Consider the following 20,053-nt stretch of genomic DNA (forward strand, 5'->3'; position numbering starts at 1 on the left):
TGACAGATTAATGACCTAATTACAGTTTTTGGATTCAGTTTTTTGGGAACAAAAAGAAACACCCCTGCTCCCCAAGAAAACAATTTAAAATAAATTATTTTTACATATATTGTGCTAACAATAAGGCTATCTTTTGATGAATTTGAGTAGTTTTAGTTGGTCCCACAGTTTGAGTACAATAACTGGTAACAGATTTAAAGATCTGTTATTTTTTAAGCAAATCAGAGAAATTATAGTTAACTAAACAATTGCTTTCATACAACTGTATGTGCAAGAGAGAGCCATTTATGTTTTAAAAGTGTGTGTGTGTGTGTGTGTGAGAGAGAGAGAGAGAGAGAGTGAAAGCAAAGAATAAGGAAGGAAAGAAGGAAGGAAAGACCAGACTATTGGTAGTGTTCACTTTGGCTTATGTGAAGGTAAATAGGGTGTTTTATCATTTATTCTAAATAGTTCTGCATTATTTGGATCTTTTATAAAAGATCTTTTACTTGTATAATTAAAAAAAAAACAAATTCAGTCAACCATCTTCTCAAAGCACGGAGCTGTTTTGTAAGAGAGACAATGATATCGCTGATAAGAAAGGTCTAACCTTGAAATTTCAGTGATATAATAGACTCATGAAATTGGACTACTGCTGTTGATGATAAATACTGAAGTCAGGGGTATTCTCATATACAAATGCTGTCAACAGACTCATTGAATATTATTTTAAATTTATTCTGAATATAAGGTGTTTTCTTAATGGCTGTAATACGGTGGAATTTCCAAATAAAGTTACATACTCTGGAAAGTTTTTTGAGTGATTGATTCATAGCATGAGATGCTGTAAAGTAAATAATGTTCATATAAGTGTACTTCTGGCAATGGTAAGGAGACATGTAGCATTACGATGCCAAAAGAAATCTGAGTAGAATAAGTTAAAACTTATCCTTAGGTTTTCCGTTCTACCTTGTATATGATAATAAAGTTTACTTTTTTTTTTTTTTTTTTTGTGGTACGCAGGCCTCTCACTGTTGTGGCCTCTCCCGTTGCGGAGCACAGGCTCCGGACGCACAGGCCCAGCGGCCGTGGCTCATGGGCCTAGCCGCTCCGCGGCATGTGGGATCCTCCCGGACCAGGGCACGAACCCATGTCCCCTGCATCGGCAGGCGGACTCTCAACCACTGCGCCACCAGGGAAGCCCAAGTTTACTTTTTTAAAAGACCCTTAGTCTCTTTTCATGTTCATCAATTTAAAATTCCATTGAATGTTGCTCATTGAAAGGAAAGAGTAGAGGTATGGAGTATAGAGAACAGAGAAGAGAGCTAGCTCAAGAAGAGAGAACACAAATGGCGAATCCAGAAGTGAGGGATAAGCCACAGAACCCACTTGAGTTAGCAGATCTACTGGAGAGAGGAATAGGCAAATGAAAAATAGGATCTTTCCCTTCCTTTTTTCTTCTTTCAGAAAGCATAAATAAATATCTGAATTTGTAAGTTAATTAAAGAAGTTACCTCCTGCTTGAGTGATGAAGAATGTGGCCATAAGATTAAAGTGGTTTCTGGTAGAAGATAAATGATAAATTTTGATAGTCAATAGAAAGAAGTGTACTTTTTCAGATATCTGAAAGCCAGGGAGTGAAAGATGGGGGTTGACTGGTTAGAAGAACTGGAGTCCTAAGGGTTTCAGCCTAGAAAGATTGGAAGATTGAAGCAGTAGAAGTCGGTAGTATAAAATAGATTGTTTGCTGTCATAACCCAGTGGTGTTACTGATGGCCATCTTGGACTCACCTATTGCTTTTATCTTTTGCAAAAGTGACTGAAATATGTGCTGTGTCTGAGAGGTATCCTAATTGGTTGTGTTCCTAAATTATAACGGATGCAGTCAACTTTGATCTTGTCCCTCAATTGCCTTTTTACTTCATTTCAGTGGGAAAGGCCGTTGGGGAGTTAGGGAGACCATAAGCCTGCCAGAAACAGTAAGAACTTTCTCTGCTTTCTTTTTTTTTTTTTCCCTCATGGGAGGCAGCAATGAAGAAGGAACTTGATATTGAGCAGATGAGATGGGGTTTTGCATCCAGTTTTTGTTCTCTGATCTCTTGTTTTTCCATTTTCCTCCTGAAGTATCTAAGACACAAGCACTGAGTGTTTCAAAAGACTTTCTTCAGATCATACCCTGTCAGAGATTTAGAATTCCCAGGTTGGCTGTTACCTACTGGAATACTCTTCTAAAATTAACCTTGTGATAATACTGCAGTAAAAATTTATCAGACGTGAGATGAAGTTTACACATGTATTATTGTTGAAGGGAAGGTTTGCTAAGCCCATAAATAATAAAAACAAGATCAGGGTATATGTTTAACTGGCTTAAGAAAAAACAGTTTTTAAGCCTATTAAAAGTCATATATTTTATTTGTAAAATATTTTAGACTATTCGAAATGCTTTCACATCTAACATACAATGTGCTCATTAAAACTGGATCTTAATATTTATTTAAGCAGTCTCAGAGGAATCTGTTCTTCCTGGCATTACTTAAGCCTTTTATTTGTTACTAGAAAATAATAAACATATTTTTAAAAAATACAGAACTGAATGAATTTTCCTCTTGCCCTCCCTATGTGGTAAAAGAAAAGTGAGCCCTGATATATATCAAATGTGAGACCTCTAGGCAGATATTTCATCTCTTAGAATCTCAGTTTGTAAAACAGGGATATTAATAATCTGCTTTGTCAGAGTGGCAAGTGTTAGAAATAATACAGGTAAAGCCTCCAGAATGGTGACTGGCATGGAGTAAGTTAACCAGAATGGTAGCTATTATTTTATTGTTAGATGAAAAGAGTAGGAGAAAAAACTTGAATCAAATAACCGAGAAAAATATCCCACATACATGTGGTATCAACTAGTCTTCTAGAAAGGATGTGCTTTTACTCTGCTTTTAATCAACAACAATTAAAAAAAAAAAAAAGTAGTCCAAAGCATTGCTGATAAAACTCAAGATATCTGCATCCCTGAGTGGATATTTTTGCTCTTCATCTGTCTGAGTGCTGTCAGATCGTCCTTGTTTGAAAAGAAATGTGTGTGCAGATATGAGGCAATTATTAATTCTGTTGTATTCAAATCAATTACTAAAGAAATGAAGCTAAAATTACCTAATTAATGCGAATCACAAATAAACCTGCTCTGTTTGTGAGGGATGTAATTGAAATGGTAATTATGCAGTAGGAATGCACTTCATTTGAAGATGGCAGTTCAGAAGACGTGTTTGGTGGCAGGATTTGACTGCACAGTGCGCCTCCCTCCTGACCTGGCCCAGAGAGGGGTCTTGTTTACTTATTTACTAGATATGTTGGTGAGTGAATTCCAAGTATGGTTCTGAAATTCCATGAATTTCCATACTCATGGAGCTCTGTGTCCTACATCATTACCCATCTCTCTGTTGCATATCTGGAATTCTCAGAACTATATATCAGTCCCCAGTAATGTCCATTTTTTTCCTCTGTGAACAATCAAGAAGAAAAGTGGATATTCTTTTGAGAAGATTTTATAGCAGAATACATAATAAACAGGCTACTCATAGATCATTGGTTAAAAGATGCTGAAATCTTTGTGAATCCCAATGAGATCATTTAAAGTTACACATTTTGCTCTTCACGTCTGAAGTGTAACTTTTCCTGGGTCTGGCTTACTATGAGCATAGTGTCAGTGCAGTCAGTCCTTAAAACCAAATTATCCTTTTATCCAGGAATAGTTTCCTCTCTAAAAACTAGGAAGCCTTTATCACTTCCTATCTTGTTTTACCATTACTCCATTGCTTGTGTACATCTTATCATCGCCCCTGTAAGACTGGAATCTCCTTGAGCGCAGGGAAAATGACTATAATCTCTACAGCCTGAGGGGTAGCCGTCAGAGCCTGACTTCAGTGCTGATCAGACTTGGGTTTATGACTTGGGCTGTGCTATGTGTTAATCTCCAATTCCTCCTTTGTCAAATAGGCAAAGTTAGTGCTTGTCTCTTGGGGTTGTTGTGAGGATTAATAAAACACTTCAGTAAAGCTTCTATCACAGTGCCTAACACATTTCAAGAAATATTAGTTTCTCTTTTCCACAGAAGTTAGCTAGCATGTTGCCTTATACGTATGTGTCTCCATCAGGAAGGCTGCCTATTAATTTTTAACTACATTATGAGTTAATATGAATTGCTTATTTGGCTAGACACCTTAGAGATGTAACTCAGTTATTTCTATAAGTTATTAGATTAACCCCACAGGTTTGGTCACTTCAGCACTGTGTGTACTAAGGATACATCACCCAGCTAGTCTTTTTACCCACAAGGCAGTTTTAAAATAAATGGTCTAAAGTTAACACTAGCTTAGGCTCTTGAACTCTCTTCGCAGCACTCACTCAAGCAAAATACTGTGTTAGACTAAAAGCTTCAAGTGCTTAGAGGCCTCACATGACTTCATAAAATGCATCTTTTTAGGCCAATGTTGCTCTACAGTACAGAGATAGATTTTATAAAGATTCTAAAAGATCTGTAGACAATCTTTATATATATATATAAATTCACCCCAAGACATTTTGGTTATTTGTTTTTAAGAAGTGTGAAGTAAGCGAGATTGTTGAGAAAGTTTATAGTTTTAAAGTTATTATTATTCAATATCCTGTGATAAGCCATAATGGAAAAGAATTTTGGAAAGAATGTGTACGTGTGTGTTGATATACATATATATATATATATATACACACACATTTCTGAATCACTTTGCTGTACAGGAGAAATTAACATTGTAAATCAACTATACTTCAATAAAATAAAGTTATTGTTATTATTTTGTCTAATGAAGGTTTCTAATTTCCACGATCCAAGATCTCTCAAATCATAACCTAGCCATTTAGTAGACACACATGAAAATGGGAGTAATACTGCTGCTGTTTTTAGTGAACTCTTACCCAGTAGCTAAATCCCAAAGATCGTTTAAAAACCCATGAATCGGGCTTCCCTGGTGGCGCAGTGGTTGAGGGTCCGCCTGCCGATGCAGGGGAGGCGGCTTCGTGCCCCGGTCCGGGAGGATCCAGCATGCCGCGGAGCGGCTGGGCCCGTGAGCCATGGCCGCTGGGCCTGCGCGTCCGGGGCCTGTGCTCCGCGGCGGGGGAGGCCACAGCAGTGAGAGGCCCGCGTACTGCAAAAAAAAAACCCCCAAAACCAAAAAAACCCATGAATCAAATGCCTCTTCCTTGAAACTGTACACATTTCTGCTTATGCTAGATTGTGAGGCCAGACCTTAATTTTCTTAGAGCAATCGTGATACTTATCACCTTTGTCCATGATATAATTGTTATAACAGTACCTAGGATCAGATACCCAACCTTTAGGAAAGTTTCTTTTTCCAGTTTTTATCTGAATCCTTTCTTGAAATAATTGGTTAAATGTGTCTGCAATTTTAAAAGAGCGACCAATCGTTACTTAGTTTTACAGACATCTGTAATCATGCCTATAGCTACAAAAAATCAGGTGGTGTATTTAATAGCTTGGAGAATGCCAAGTCTTCTCATTGTTTACATTGTAACATCTTCTTAAGAACTAATCATTTTATTGCTTCTCTACCTTTGGTTTTTCTTTTTCTTTTCTTTTTCCTTTCTTTATTGTTACAACAAAATTGTATGTTATTTGGAAGTTCATGAAATGTAGTTTGCTTGGTATAGGTTCTGTAAAGTAAGCCTATAATATTTAACTGGCATATATTGGAAAGCAATGTACTTAATCCTAACTGAACTGAAAGTGCTTGTATCTCTATAGTAGCAATTTAATGATAACAGGTCATCTGCATTTTTATGCTGAAAAGAACCCTTTGTGGTAATAAATCCGTAATTTTCTGTTTGCCATTTTTTTTTTTCTTTTCTTTTTTTTTTTTTTTGCGTTACGCGGGCCTCTCATTGTTGTGGCCTCTCCCGTTGCGGAGCACAGGCTCTGGACGCGCAGGCTCAGCGGCCATGGCTCACGGCCCGGCTGCTCCGCGGCATGTGGGATTTTCCCGGACCGGGGCACGAACCCGTGTCCCCTGCATCGGCAGGCGGACTCTCAACCACTGCACCACCAGGGAAGCCCGCCATCTTTTTCTCTATTGTGTGAGCAGTTGGAGTTGAATTACTGTAAAATACTTTTGCTGCTAGCAAGTTGTTTTTAATAAATTAAAGTGCATTGTTACCTACTTGGGTGGCTCTTCAGGATGGTGGGGAACTTCAGCACTCCCCCAAATGCTTGCTTTGCAAGTGTGGAGTTCTTGGATACATTTTGGATACTGATATATTTTCAGAATCATGTATCTGGATGCGCACACCTCTGGCAATTAAGGCCTATTAAGTTGTATTTATCACTTTATAATAAAGCCTTTTTTTGTTTTTTTTGCTTTAAAGTGCGCTGGTGCTTCCCCTGAGAGACCCTGGGCTTGGTCATCAGTACTTATTTCCAAGTTTCTACTTTTACCATGTGTTTTGATTTTCTAGGTTACTGACTATTGAGATAAAGGAAATGGTCCAGTTAGTTGCAATCAGAAGGCTAGAAGCTTTTTTTTTTTTTTGCGGTACGCGGCCTCTCACTGTTGTGGCCTCTCCCGTTGCGGAGCACAGGCTCCGGACGCACAGGCCTAGCGGCCATGGCTCACGGGCCTAGCTGCTCTGCGGCATGTGGGATCTTCCCGGACCGGGGCACGAACCCGTGTCCCCTGCATCGACAGGTGGACCCTCAACCACTGGGCCACTAGGGAAGCCCAAGCTAGAAGCTTTTGATAGAAAAGTGAGAAAAATGTGCTGCCCCTGTCTGAGAGAAAGAAACAGAGAGGGAGTGGCTTCATTAGAAGTGTCATAATCAGTGGCTGCCAATTACTCAGTGAACAGAAAACATCTGGTATTCACCTACATCTATTAGCAGCCCTTATGTTTCCATCTGCAGGTCATTGTCTCTTTCTCAGTTTCTTTTTCTAAATACTGCAGTGCTTTGACTTTCCAGTCTGTATCTGGTACTGGTCCTTTCCTCAAACTCTACATCTAGTCCATCAGAAACAGTTGGCTTCACTTTGAAAATATATCTTTAAAAAAATTTTTTTAAAAATTTATTATTTTTGGCTGCATTGGGTCTTCGCTGCTGCACCTGGGCGTTCTCTAGTTGCGGTGAGAGGGGGCTACTCTTCGCTGCAGTGCGTGGGCTTCTCATTGCGGTGGCTTCTCTTGTTGTGGAGCACGGGCTCTAGGGTTTCAGTAGTTGCAGTGCGTGGGCTTAGTAGTTGTGGCTCACGGGCTCTAGAGTGCAGGCTCAGTAGTTGTGGTGCACGGACTTCGTTGCTCCGCGGCATGTGGGATCTTCCCGGACCAGGGCTCAAACCCGTGTCCCCTGCATTGACAGGCAGATTCTTAACCACTGTGCCACCAGGGAAGTCCCCCAAAATATATCTTGAATTTACAAAATGTTCACTCCTACATCTCTAGTCTGAGCTGCCATCACTTCCTAGTCTTCTAAACCTAAAATATTACAAAAATTTGTAGCTGGTCTTTCTGCCTCCATTCTTTTTCCTCTTTGCCCCATAATCCACCCAATAGTCAGACCTGCACTTTCTAAAACTGAAACCAGATAATAACCATCCATTGCTTTAAACACAAAACTTTTCTATTAAAAACAGAATAGAGTTGAAATTCCTTTCCACAGTCTGCAAGATCCTGTAGGACATGTGGCTCCTGCCTCTGTCTGAGTCCTCCTCCATTCTTCTTCTTCTTCACTAAACTCTCAAAATATCTCCCCTCTTTCTTCTCCTCGGACAGGGCAAGTTCATTCCCATCTGAGGGTTTGGAACACTCTTCCATCATAACTTTGAATGAAGCCTCCTTCTTTTCTGCTGTCACTCAACTGTTGCCCCTTTGGAGAGGCTTTTCCTGAGCACCCTAGATAAATAAGCCCCTCTCAGGCATTCTATGACATTACCCTATTATATTTTGTTGTACTTAATAGTATCTGAAATTATCTAGTTTATTTATTTGTCTCTTCTCTCAACACACGCTTGAAGAACATTTGTCTTGGTCATTGATGTAACCCCAACACTCAGAATTGGGCCAGGAAAACATAGTAGATGATACATATGGGCTCAAGGTCTCACTAAATGACTGTCCTTTCCCTTCCATAAATAGAATTCTGCATGCGTGTGTTTATGTGTGTGTGTGCATGCATGCCTGTGTGTGCACATGCACCAGTATGGTAAACACAGTATTTTATATTGTAATATCTATTCCAAAACCTGTACTTTAGAAACCTGCGCATTGAGGCCCACATGGGGAAAGAGTAGAAGAGTGATTTAAAACCTTATGTTCTTGCTCTTGGCCTGGTGTTGCTTCCCTTACATAATTTGCTCTTTCCTTCTTTTCATTCATGTGTTCATTTGCTTCATTCACAATAAATATTGGGTACCTGTTTGCTCTGGAACATAGCAGTTTCTGTGGGTGCAGCTGTTGTTATGCTTTGGGGTGGGGCCCAATGGAAGTGGTTAAGATTTTCAAGTAACATAGACCTGGGGTCAAGTCCTTGCTCTGCTCCTTACTTTAAGGTAAATGTAGGGAATTGCTGATATTTGATTGTTCTACTATGTGACCTTGGGAGTGTTTCTTGGATATTCTACATTCATTTCCTTCAGCTGTAAATAATAATACCTGTCATAAGGTTTTAAGAAATAAATGCATTAACTTACATAAAGCACTTAGCTCATTTTCTGGTGCAATTAACTGTTATTCTTTGTAGTTTATAAATATTTGCATATTATTTTTATACTTATTAGATATGGTTCCTAAGATATTACTTGAACTATAAGTAGTATCAACTCAGTGTAAAGTTATCTCTTGCCTTCTAGAGAATATGAGTATTTTTCTTACTTGATTGTTATAACGTTTAGAATATTCTTTTCCATTAAAAAAACAAACAAATTTGCCATCCACAAATTCCACTGTCTCACAAATCCATTGTGGTGTTTCACAAATTTATTTTATTTTATTATGGTAACTTTATTTAGCTTTTCTATTTGATTTTATATTACACTTAATAGTATTTTAATTATTATGGTTGATTATCATGATAATTTAATAGTCTCTTAGTACTTAGGAAAGGGAATCCTTTATAAAAACAATCAAATCTCATTTCTTTAGTTCCTAGGATGTTTTGGAAATACATTTTTTAAAGTTAGTTAATTGGGTGGAAAAATTACATGTTATAATTTTCAGAAAAGAAAATTGATATATCTAACCAAAAATTCTGATAATATTCAATAGATTAGAAGCTAAAGAGAAAATGACAAGTATACCATTGATTGCAAATTACTTTTATTTAGGTTGGATTAACTGTCTTCATTCTGTGACTATATGTGCATACTATAGATCAATAAGGTGTTCAGAATGGGGTTAACTATCTGGAAGGAAGTGGCGTTATCTAAAACCTACGGCTGGAAAATACAAGAATTAGAAATTATTTGATTAATGCTGGATCACATAATTATCCAATGATTAAAGACTGCTTGGTGGAACTGACATAATGGGGCTTTCTTTTTGGAAAATAATATTTGAATTATAATGGTGTTCCACTTCGTATTTAGTAAAAATGCAGTTCACTAAGAATACACTTAGGGTTTAGACAGAGACCTAGCCTCTGTAGCTTAGTGGTTTGGCACTTCTGATGCAGATTTGGGGAGAGGTTTGAAATTAGGATATAAAATCAGAACAGCATGACTTCAGCTAATGTACTGTTTGCCCTTGACCCCTTCTCCACTACCTGGCAGTAATGATAGGCATTTGACAAGTGTAACTACCTAATGCCCATTTTATTTACCGTTTTCATAGCTAATGAATAATAAGAAAACGTTCACCAGGACCTGACTGTTTACCTCTCTAATAGCCATTTACAGATGGTGCATGTTGTGGCTGTCACAAAGCCATGTCCTATACTAACATTTGATGTGAGTATCTGCTCGCCATTCTGTATTGTGGTTGGAGCTGGAGAAATAGAAAACTGGTCATTTCCCGGCAGATAGCAGTAAGTTTCAATTCAGTCAGAATGCTGTATGTACTGTGATAGGTTTATAATTATTACACAAAGATTGATGGTTTTTTGGTGAGTATAAATTTGTACAGCAGTAATCCATTAAGAAATCAATAATCATTCCATTCTGATGGGTAGTTCCTATTCACTGTTATAAATGTGTACTTGGAGCTGAAACCAGTGCCTTTTTTTTTTTGAAATTGTAGTTGATGCTGTTGGAAATGAGGGGATTATTATAACACTTTTTTCTTCAATCGGTTCCTTTTTCTTTGCCTGTGTTCTCTTGCCCCATATGGCATACCTAATGAAAGACTGCATATTTTCATACCATTTACAAAATTTATTTAGACCTCTTTTAATGTTTCGGTCTCCTTTTCTCCATCTTTTACTTAATTGTTTAATAATGGCAAATCTAAGTTTAAAGTACCTCAATGTTTCTTTTTGTAATGTGTAGGTGATTTATTAGCAAACGTACATGATCAGGAAAGTGTGGTAGTTTCTTCCCTTTAAAATAAAATTTTAACCTCAAAGCTATAATCTCATAAAAAGCAAACCTAACATTTATTTATTACACATACCTGTTAAGTACTGTGCTAGATGCTTTTGGCGGAAGCAAGGATTAAAACAACATTGACCTTGCTCTCAGACAAGCTTATATTTTAGAGAAAGGGAGGCCAAAATCAGCACAAATAACATAAGGATGTGAAGAAAGAAGAAAAGTCGTGGGGGAAATGTCAGCTCTGAAACCATTCATTACGTAAGTTCCGAACTGGAACTTTGGTGTTATGGTATGATAGTGCTGGGGATGATGGGGTGTGGGTAGTGAGCTTCATCCCACAGGGGATGTGGCCAGTGTTACAAAATTCTGCCATGGTCTGGGACTGAAGAGTAGTCTAAATAAAGATTCTAAATAAAAGTGACATAGGGACAGAGTAGAAAGTTAAAACAGTAGAGAAAGATATAAAATGAAAAGTAAAAGCCCCACTGCACAGGTAATCCCAGCCCTCCGTTTCTCATGTTACTAATTTCTTAATTATCCTTCCATAAGTTTTGGTATATTCTAGCATGTTAAGTCTAGTGCTAGTTCAGCTAGAATATAGACTACCACATCTATATATTTTTCTATTTTTTTTTTTTACTACCAGTAGGATTACACTGTGCATACTGACTTATGACTTGATTTTGCATTTAGGAATTTTTTTTTGGACTTTTTTTTTGTTCTTGGGTGTATATAATTCCATTATACGTTATACCCTGAGGATACACTGTGATTTACTTAGATAGTCCTTCAACGATGAGCATTTAGTTTGTTTCTAGGTGTTTGCTATTACATAAACAGTGTTACAGTGAATGGCCTGTCCATCCATTTACCTTTGCACAGCGTCCTTAGGATAACTTGGCTGCAGGATTGCTGTCATGAAGTATGTGCAATGACCATTTTGGTGGATAAAGTATGGGCAGATTGCCCTGTGAAAAGGTTACCAATTTACACTACAAGTAGCCTTTGGGTCGTTGTTTTGTCACCTTCGACAGCACTGAATTTTATCAATGTTGGTTAATGTGATAGGGGAAAATAGTATCTAAGGTTATTTGACATTTCTTAATTATGGTTACTTAAACAGTATTTTGTATGTTTGCTGGTTGGAATGTCTGTGTTTAATTTCTGTCCATGAAGAACATTTCTACTTTAGCATCCAGAAGAAATTATAATTAAGAACTCTATTAAGAACTAGGAGAAAGGAGGAAAAAGGTTTTATTTGGGGTCCATGTCTCAAGGCAGATTTAATGGGAAGATACTGATTGTTTGATGTTAAACAAAAACTTCCAAAAGTTAAATATGGCAGAAAATGTAGCTTTTATTCCTGTTTCTGCTTTCATTTCATTGGTTCATCTTGGTAAATCACATAAGAAACTCTTTCAAGGTATTTAGCATAGCGCTTCAATAAAGTTCTAAGGTTAACAAAATCTTAATTGTTATACCATGGAACCTGGCTATCTGTGTAGCAGCAATTATTTTAGGAGAAAAGAGTGCATATCTAAAAAGTAGAAGTAGCAAGCAGAGGATACAGAAAGAAAAATAAGGTGTTACTTAAAAACTATTTGATTAATTACATTGGAGGCTCTAGTTTTTGAATAAGGGGGATGCTTTTCATGAGGTTATGCAAGGGGATAAAGAGCTGTCTCCATAGGACCCGATTTCTCCTTCTTTCCTATTTCAAGACTAATGGAGCTCTCCTAGGCTTTCAGTTCATAAGCAAGTTGATTTGTCTCAGAACTCACAGGCTAAGCCTACTCCTGAAAAAGACTGAAGTCTAGTACTCCTTTTGTTTGTTTACTTTCTGGTGCGCTTTTTCAGGAAACTACTAGGTTTTTCTCGCACGGGAAACTGAAATATGCTGGAGAGCAGAGAAAGTTCATTTCATGACATCTGTGTTTTTTTATACAATTATACATCCAAATGTGTTCTGTAGTTTTGTAGCTCCCAGTCTGTCCCAAGAACTAGATTGATGGCAGCCTGTTAAAGAATATGCTAGAGGCCACTAGGGACCTGGGCTTGTTCTTTGACTCAAAGAGCATGCTGAGGTAGAACAAATTTGTACCTTATTCCCTTCTGCAGAATGGTGGTTTGAGGATGTAGCTGATTCAATCTCTGCTTTTTGCCTATAAAATCACATTTAAAAATATCAGGCTTCTACGTTCTCTTCTGGGACTGCAAGTGTGTGTGTGTGTGTGTGTGTGTGTGTGTGTTTGTGTGTACACTCGTGTCATTTATTTCACCACTGAAAATAACCTTGATGAATCAAACACTTACTTGGAAGTGACCCCAGAGGTCATTTAGAACAACTTCCTAAACAAAGCAAGAATATTCTTGGCAGCACGTGTGACAGGTGGTCTCTGGGATTTTCCTTGACCACTTCTGTGCGAGAGAAGCTGTTGTATTGTTGGTCAGCTCTGATTCTTAGAAAGTCCTTTTATGCTGAGCCTTCATCTGCCTCTCTGGAATGTTACTGCCTTTTACTAAGACACAAACTAAATATCTCAGGGGAATTTTAGATGCTTTGTTCTGTATTAGTGCTTGTAGTCCTAGGTTTTCATGTACATTTTTAGAGTTTTGCATTGGCCCTGTGTTTAAAAGAGTGTCATAATTTATTCTGAGAAATAATGCCATAGTTAGCATATGTATGTCCTGTCTCTTTCCATCTTTGCCCAGACAGCTACAAGTAAACCATCTAAGTATGGTTAAGTAACAAACAAAAACAAAACAAAATAAAAAACCCTGACTTTATTTTCAGTAAGTTACCTCTTAATGAAACTATAAATAACTTTTAAGTTATTTAAATAAATTTAAGGAATTTCTCTTTTAAACCTTAAATAACTTTTAAGTCTTTTGACAGTTCAGATTAAATTATATTTAAGACGATATTTTGCCTGAAAACTGGACATATTTTGAAGACAAATTCACTGATTATGTTTCCATTTCAAAGGGAATGCAAAATTTTGACTTCATACATAGATGTTTTAGCAGTTATATTTACCTGAAAGCTTGTTGCTCTAAGACTTAAAAAGGAAGAGGCATATAGAGAGATGTTGCAAAACTCAAATAAAAAATGGGAATATCTTTCAGGCATTCATTTAGCTTAGGATGTAGAAACTTACCAAAATTTTCCAGCTGAAATTTATTATGAAAAATTCCTAGGTGAAAAAATAAGACGGGGTTTCCTGACAGGGGTTCTAGTCATCCACAGTTGTTCCTCCACGGGCATTAGCAATATTTGAATTGGCTTATGACTTCGTATTTCTCCCCTGGCTGAGTGGCAGTTTTACTGTGCCTTTATTGGATTTACTATGGTAATTGGATATGGAATTGTGCCGGGAAGCATATATTTCAATATATGCACCTTAGCAATCTAAATTGTTAGGATGGTGACTCACTCACATTTAACAGGGAAATTAGCTGGCTTTGTCTGTGTGTGAACATTGGGGAGGAGCTGACCCTAGCTTCGGAGACATAGCAGTGCTCCAGATCACCTGTGGCAAAATCTAGCCATGGGAATTTCTCTTGATTAACCAGGCGAGGCTTTGTCAGACACATCTTTCCTTTATTTTGGAGAATTATCTGATTAGGGGATTCCCTAGCTGAAATATGATTGGGTATATGTTTAGGAAATCTGTTAGCCCATTTAATTATGCCACTGCCGACTTGGTAAGAGTGCTTCAGCAAGTTCACATAGCACTGTTGGGTCTCCCTTCATTTCAAGGAATATTGTGAAATTCTCGGGAAGGGATAATCCTCATACCCAAGTTGTTTTAAAAATAGTTGTGTTATGCAGCCTGTTTCCCAAACTTGTTTGATCATAAGAATCATCTGGGATGCTTATAAAACTAGAGGCCCACACTTCACTCCAGGTGTACTGAATCAGAATCAGCAAGGAAGGAACCCATGTCAGGCAAGTTTCAGAAATGCTATCAAATAATATCTATGCAGGAAATTGGAAAGGACTGCTTTGAAGACACTGGTTGCTCCAAGGAGCCAGAGGATCACAGCATGTTACTATCAAACACTAAAATGTCCCTTACTTTTCTGTGATGGTACAAGAAGAATATGCCTGACTGCGTCCTTAGGGTGTTCAGGGGGTGGAGGGAAAGGTGGAGGTTGCCCTTTTCAAGAAAAAGCTAAAAATGTAAAGATATATTACATTGCATTATTGCAGCAGGTAGAATGTCTTTACTCTTTTTCTCTCGTTTTTTCCTGTTCTCTACCTGCCTTTGGTCACTTTCCTTTTTCTTGGCCTTCCAGGTTACTTTGTTTGGGACATTTAATAAAACCATGTGCAACATTTTCACACTGCATTTTCTGAGACAATATTTTCTCTCTCTAGAGAAGAGACAATACTTCTGTCAGTTGTATTCCTTCAGCCTGTTTACGAAAAACCAGACACATGTTCCTGTTTCAGCTCTGGAGCTTGTGCATCTGTTGACACTTCAGAAATAATCAGTTTAGATTTCAACAGTTGATTAGCGCTGCGCAGTTTCTAACCAAACTGAGAAGGAACTCTTAAGAATGTTTCCATTTTGCTACTTAGTTGTCTGTAGGAAAATATAATAATGGTCATTTTAAAGCAATGCTGTGGTTATAAAAGGCCTTTGCTACAATGATATTTTCCTTTATTGTACCTCAAAGAAGCTGACTAGTCTGTTAAGAGCAGTTCTTCCAAGGCTAATTGCAAAAATTTCATTAGGGTCCTTTCACTTACAGCAACTCTGAATGTTAGAAAAAATATTGATGGAATTCCAGTAATATCCTATATGATCTGCTAAACAGTTTCACAGAGACTCCAACTTCCACACTGAGTTACTACTGAATGTAAGAAATATACCTAATGGTATCACTGTGGCACCCAAGTACTGATGTGCGTAAGATAGGGAGCCATATCCCCATGAGCTGCAGCCAGAAGGAAAGAGGAGAGGCATGCTTTAAATGCACTTGTGTGAATATTTACCTACTTGACCTTATATTTCTCTAATAGCCTGTAGCAATACACTAGAAATAGAATCAGAGAACATAAGAGAATTGATAGAAATAATGGAAAAGATAGAAACAGAATCAGAAAGCATAAAACTTATTTATAGAATAGATCCTATAGGTTATTATGCCCCATAATCAGTGAGTACTTATTGAATACTTTATGAAAAATGATAATTGAACAGAGAAGAATTCATTCTTACTTTAAAAAATGAAATTTCACAGATAGAAATCAAAAATAAGTAAAAAATGAAATGTCAGTTGAATATTTTAGATGTGAGTTTGAGACAGCAAGCGTAACAGTTTCCCAATTATATCCATATAATTAAGGCAGAGGATCCAGTGATTTTTTGGGAAGAATTGGAGGTTGTCTGCAATTCTAGTTCGATTCATAAAATTAATCATTTTCTTTCTCTGGCCTTGTCACATTTCTTTCTGTAGTACAAATCTGTTTATCATTCCCCTGCCTTAACCTTCATGACTCCCCTTACCTACAGGGAGTTAAAAAAGAGCTATATTACCTATAAAGAACTAATAAGCTCTTTTGTATTTTATACTACACCCTTTGTTAAACAACATAATCTATTAATCTTCATTTCCTGAAATTCCCGTTCACATATACCATGATTCAACCACACACACTTGCCACATTTGTGTTGAACATAACAACTTCTTTCAAATTACCTTATCTTTGCCTGAGCCCTTCCCTTTTCCTTGAATTTCTGTCCCTTTTTCTTGACTCCCAAGAAACTCCCAATCCTTAAAGAGCAGATGTATGTTACTGCTTCTTTAAAGCTTAATTATTCCCCTGTAATCCTGTAGCATTGAGTGTGTACATATTTCTATTATAGTATCTATCGCATTCTATTGTTACTGTTTTACGTCTGTCTCCCATATTAGCCTCCATATTAGCCTTTGAGATCCTCTGCTGCATAGACTATGTCTTGTTCATCTCTCTACCTGTGATCTTGCAACTGCACCAGGTACAGAATAGGTGCACCCCTCTCCAATGTTTTGTGAACAAATAACTAAGGGAGAGTGAATGGGCTTTCATGAAGTGGGCTGTAGCGGGGACTGCCCTTAGGGGGAAGACAGATGGAATCCCCTTTAGCTGGGGGTGGGAATCAAGTAGTAAAGGCCAATTTTGATCTGACTTCACCTCTCCTTATGTGAACAGAATACAGAAGGAATGCATAAAGGATGGTGACCTCCGAACCCAGATCTGTATGGATAGTCTTGCCCTCAGCACTCAAACCTCTTCAGGCCTTGCTTCCTGCTTGTTCTTGTAGTTTGGAGGTAGCGAGTATGGATACGTCTGTTGCTGGGCCTCACAGTAGGCTAGAGTATTAATAAGCAAAATTCCTATGGACTTCCTTCTATGTGTCATCTGTAACAATAATAACAGTGGTACACCCTTTATTCTTTGTCCCTCTCATATTTCTTCTCTCCCACACTTGCATCTGTCCTGTTTGTGCTGGCTCATAGTTTTAGGCTTGTAATGAAACTTCCTCTGACTAACCCTAGGGAAATTCGTTTCAGCTCAGGCATTTGCCCTTTGTCAAGCTGACCTATTTCATTAAAAAATAAATGAGGTTGTGGTGGGAAGAGTACTTAGAACGCTGCAGGAAGGGGCATGCCACGGGTGCCCCAGCAAAGGTTATGTAGATCAGGCTAGTTTTAGTGAAGCATATGAATTGTCTTTGGGCCTTTTGCTATTCTTTCTTCTTTCTTAGCACTCCTTTTAGAAACCCACTTCCCTTGTGGTACTTTCTTGTTGCTTCACTGCCCCACTCAGTCCTGCCTTCCTTGCAGGGTTGCATGATGCTGATACTGGTCTCCACAATCCCTCTCTATCCAAATCAGAACCTGTCTATGGCAGTAGGAATGCTTTTCTCAGCTTTCTGTCCTGTCATAGAACAATTGGGTAAAGTCATTCAAGCCGAGATTTTAGAGAGTGACTTAGTTTAATAGATTACAGTTGTATTAGAGTAGCATGTGTGCTTTAGTAGAGGCTTTTCTAGAAATTCGGTCTCAAGTTGTTGTAATACAGGTTTTTTTTTTTTTTTTTTTTCGGTACACGGGCCTCTCACTGTTGTGGCCTCTCCCATTGCGGAGCACAGGCTCCAGACGCGCAGGCTCAGCGGCCATGGCTCACGGGCCCAGCCGCTCTGCGGCATGTGGGATCTTCCCGGACTGGGGCACGAACCCGTGTCCCCTGCATCGGCAGGCGAACTCTCAACCACTGCGCCACCAGGGAAGCCCTGTAATACAGTTTTAATAATGGGAATTTCAGGCACCAGATCATATGGGAAGGTATGGAGGAAATGTTTGGGGCCCATGAATATTTTCCTTTTGTTTTCGATCAAATTAATAACATTGAAGTAACTTTTTCCAGCTCCAAACTGGTATTTGACCTGTGTTGAGACTTTTTGTTTCATGAGTACAGAATATCAGCAATAAAGACTAACTTTGTGGTTAAAAAAGTTGGAGAATATTAGGATCTGGAAGTGACTCCTTGGCCATTCTTTCACCCTGTGCCAAATAATTTTTGTGGGTGAGGAGGTCTCAGGTGATATCTATAAGGCCGATGAGACCTTGAGCTAATAGTAAGATTTGAAACTACCTTTGTCAGTTTGTTGGACTTGGTATAATTTACTTTTGTTTGTTTTGTTTCAATATAAGGAACTTCTGGTTATAGTTTGATAAATTCAGGACACATTTACAAATGTCTTTGAATGCTGCATAAATATACACTTGATAATCTTACACCAGAGACCTCTGCCTAGCCCTTCCCTATGGATAAGCAGTGCTCTGTCATGTGTGGTGTGGAAAAGGTGTGCTTGATTTAATAATTTCCACACTTGTCAAAACACTGCCATGGAAAAGAATTGCAACTGTTTTGGCAAAGCCTCCGTAAAACTACAGCTTTTAAATAAATATCCATAAAGATAAAAATGCCATAGGTATAAACATATATTTTGCAAAAATATACAAAACTTTTCTATTTTGGTATCCAATGCGTTTCCCCTAGGAAGGAGGGAAAACCTAGTCAGTTAGTTGGCAGACACAGAACAAGATATAACAGGGATTGTCTTTGTCTATTTATAAGTCACTTTTCTTTTTTACTTAAAATGTCTTTTTTGCTCCATATCCTGATTATGGTGGTTTTGATTATGAATCAATACATGTTGTAAAAAAATTTTTTGTTTGATAATTTAAAAGTAAAATGTTGGAATAAAAGAATGCACTTTTCATTTGAAAACATGGTAAAATGGTGTTAAATTTCCAGAATAACCAATGAAAAAGCTTAGTTAATGTGACATTTATCTTATCAATAGAATTATGCAGGCTAGCCATTTCTGAGGAAATACTTTTCAATTCACAGATCAGAACTTGAGGGATACATTTCTCCCCGTATAGTCAGGAGTTCTGGTGATAGTGGCGATAAATGCACTTACAGTGACTGTGGTGCTAGAGATAGGGGTTCGGATTGAGAGTTGAAAGAGGATTGACAGAGTAATTGTTCAAGACCCTGGCCTTAGCAGGGCAAGGGTGTTGATATGCCTAACATTTTGCTCATAGCAGATGCTGAACTAGTGACTAGATGCTGGGGCCTAGCTTCTGCCTCGGTTGAAATCGGGGCTCCACTTATGAGCTGTGCAACCACGGATAAGTTACTTAACCTCTCTGGGCTTCATTGCCCTCTGCCCTACACTTCTATTATGAGGCCGTTGGGAGGATTACATGAGATGATGCATGAAACGTTAGCAGCATTTGGGGCACCTAGAAAGTGATCCTGTGAATGTGAAACGCTATTATTAAATAACTGTTGGATGAATGGCAGTGGCTCCTGTGGCTTTCTGAGTTGGGGAGGTGGTGTTGAATAATGACGGCTCCTTTACGTGTAGGCTTGTTGATTGAGGTGAGGAGCTTTTGTGAAATTAATTTCTTTCTTAGTACAGCACAGAATACTCAGATGTCTAAAATTGTGATGTTTGTTTCTTCTCTTTCCTATATACCTTTAATTCTGAGCTTTTTTCATACTGAACTTTAAACGCCACTGAGTAAAAATTATTAGGTATACCAGTTCTGTGGAGGATTTATAATATGGGTTAGTTTACCTGGATTGTGATTATTAGATGTGAAAATCCTGATTTTAATTAAGTATATTTTAATGATATGCATTTTATTGTAAATATATTTTATAGAATGAGTATAGTTTAATAAGGAGAAAAAGAAAATATGTGTAAGTAAAAAAAGGGGTGAAGCACTCATAATCTCACAATTGCTGCAAAATAATAATAGCAGAAATTCTTATATAGCATTTACTGTGTATTAGGCACTGTTCTAATTGCTTTGTATGTAATTTATTTAACAACTTAAAGTATATCCAGGTCATTTTCTATGCCTTTGTAAACATAGAAATGGCTAGGATCATATAATGAAAATTGCTTATTGTATGATTGTTTTTCCCTTAACAGTAT

General features: G+C 37.8%; 1 protein-coding gene across 10 annotated transcripts in view; it reads left to right on the forward strand.

Moving 5' to 3' along the window:
• IKZF2 (IKAROS family zinc finger 2) overlaps positions 1–20,053 on the forward strand; it is a 177,370-nt gene that overhangs the window by 14,732 nt on the left and 142,585 nt on the right. The window contains exon 1 of one of the 10 annotated variants that reach the window (XM_029225000.1): positions 17,721–17,882. The exons of the other annotated variants lie outside the window; for them this stretch is intronic. The gene's annotated coding sequence lies outside the window, so the exon portion shown is untranslated. Of the gene's footprint in view, positions 1–17,720; positions 17,883–20,053 lie in introns of those variants that run through there. 10 annotated transcript variants of the gene reach the window in all.

The sequence above is a fragment of the Monodon monoceros genome, unplaced genomic scaffold, assembly GCF_005190385.1.
Source record: "Monodon monoceros isolate NGI ecotype Baffin Bay Population unplaced genomic scaffold, NGI_Narwhal_1 Super_Scaffold_16, whole genome shotgun sequence".
Classification (NCBI taxonomy): domain Eukaryota; kingdom Metazoa; phylum Chordata; class Mammalia; order Artiodactyla; family Monodontidae; genus Monodon; species Monodon monoceros.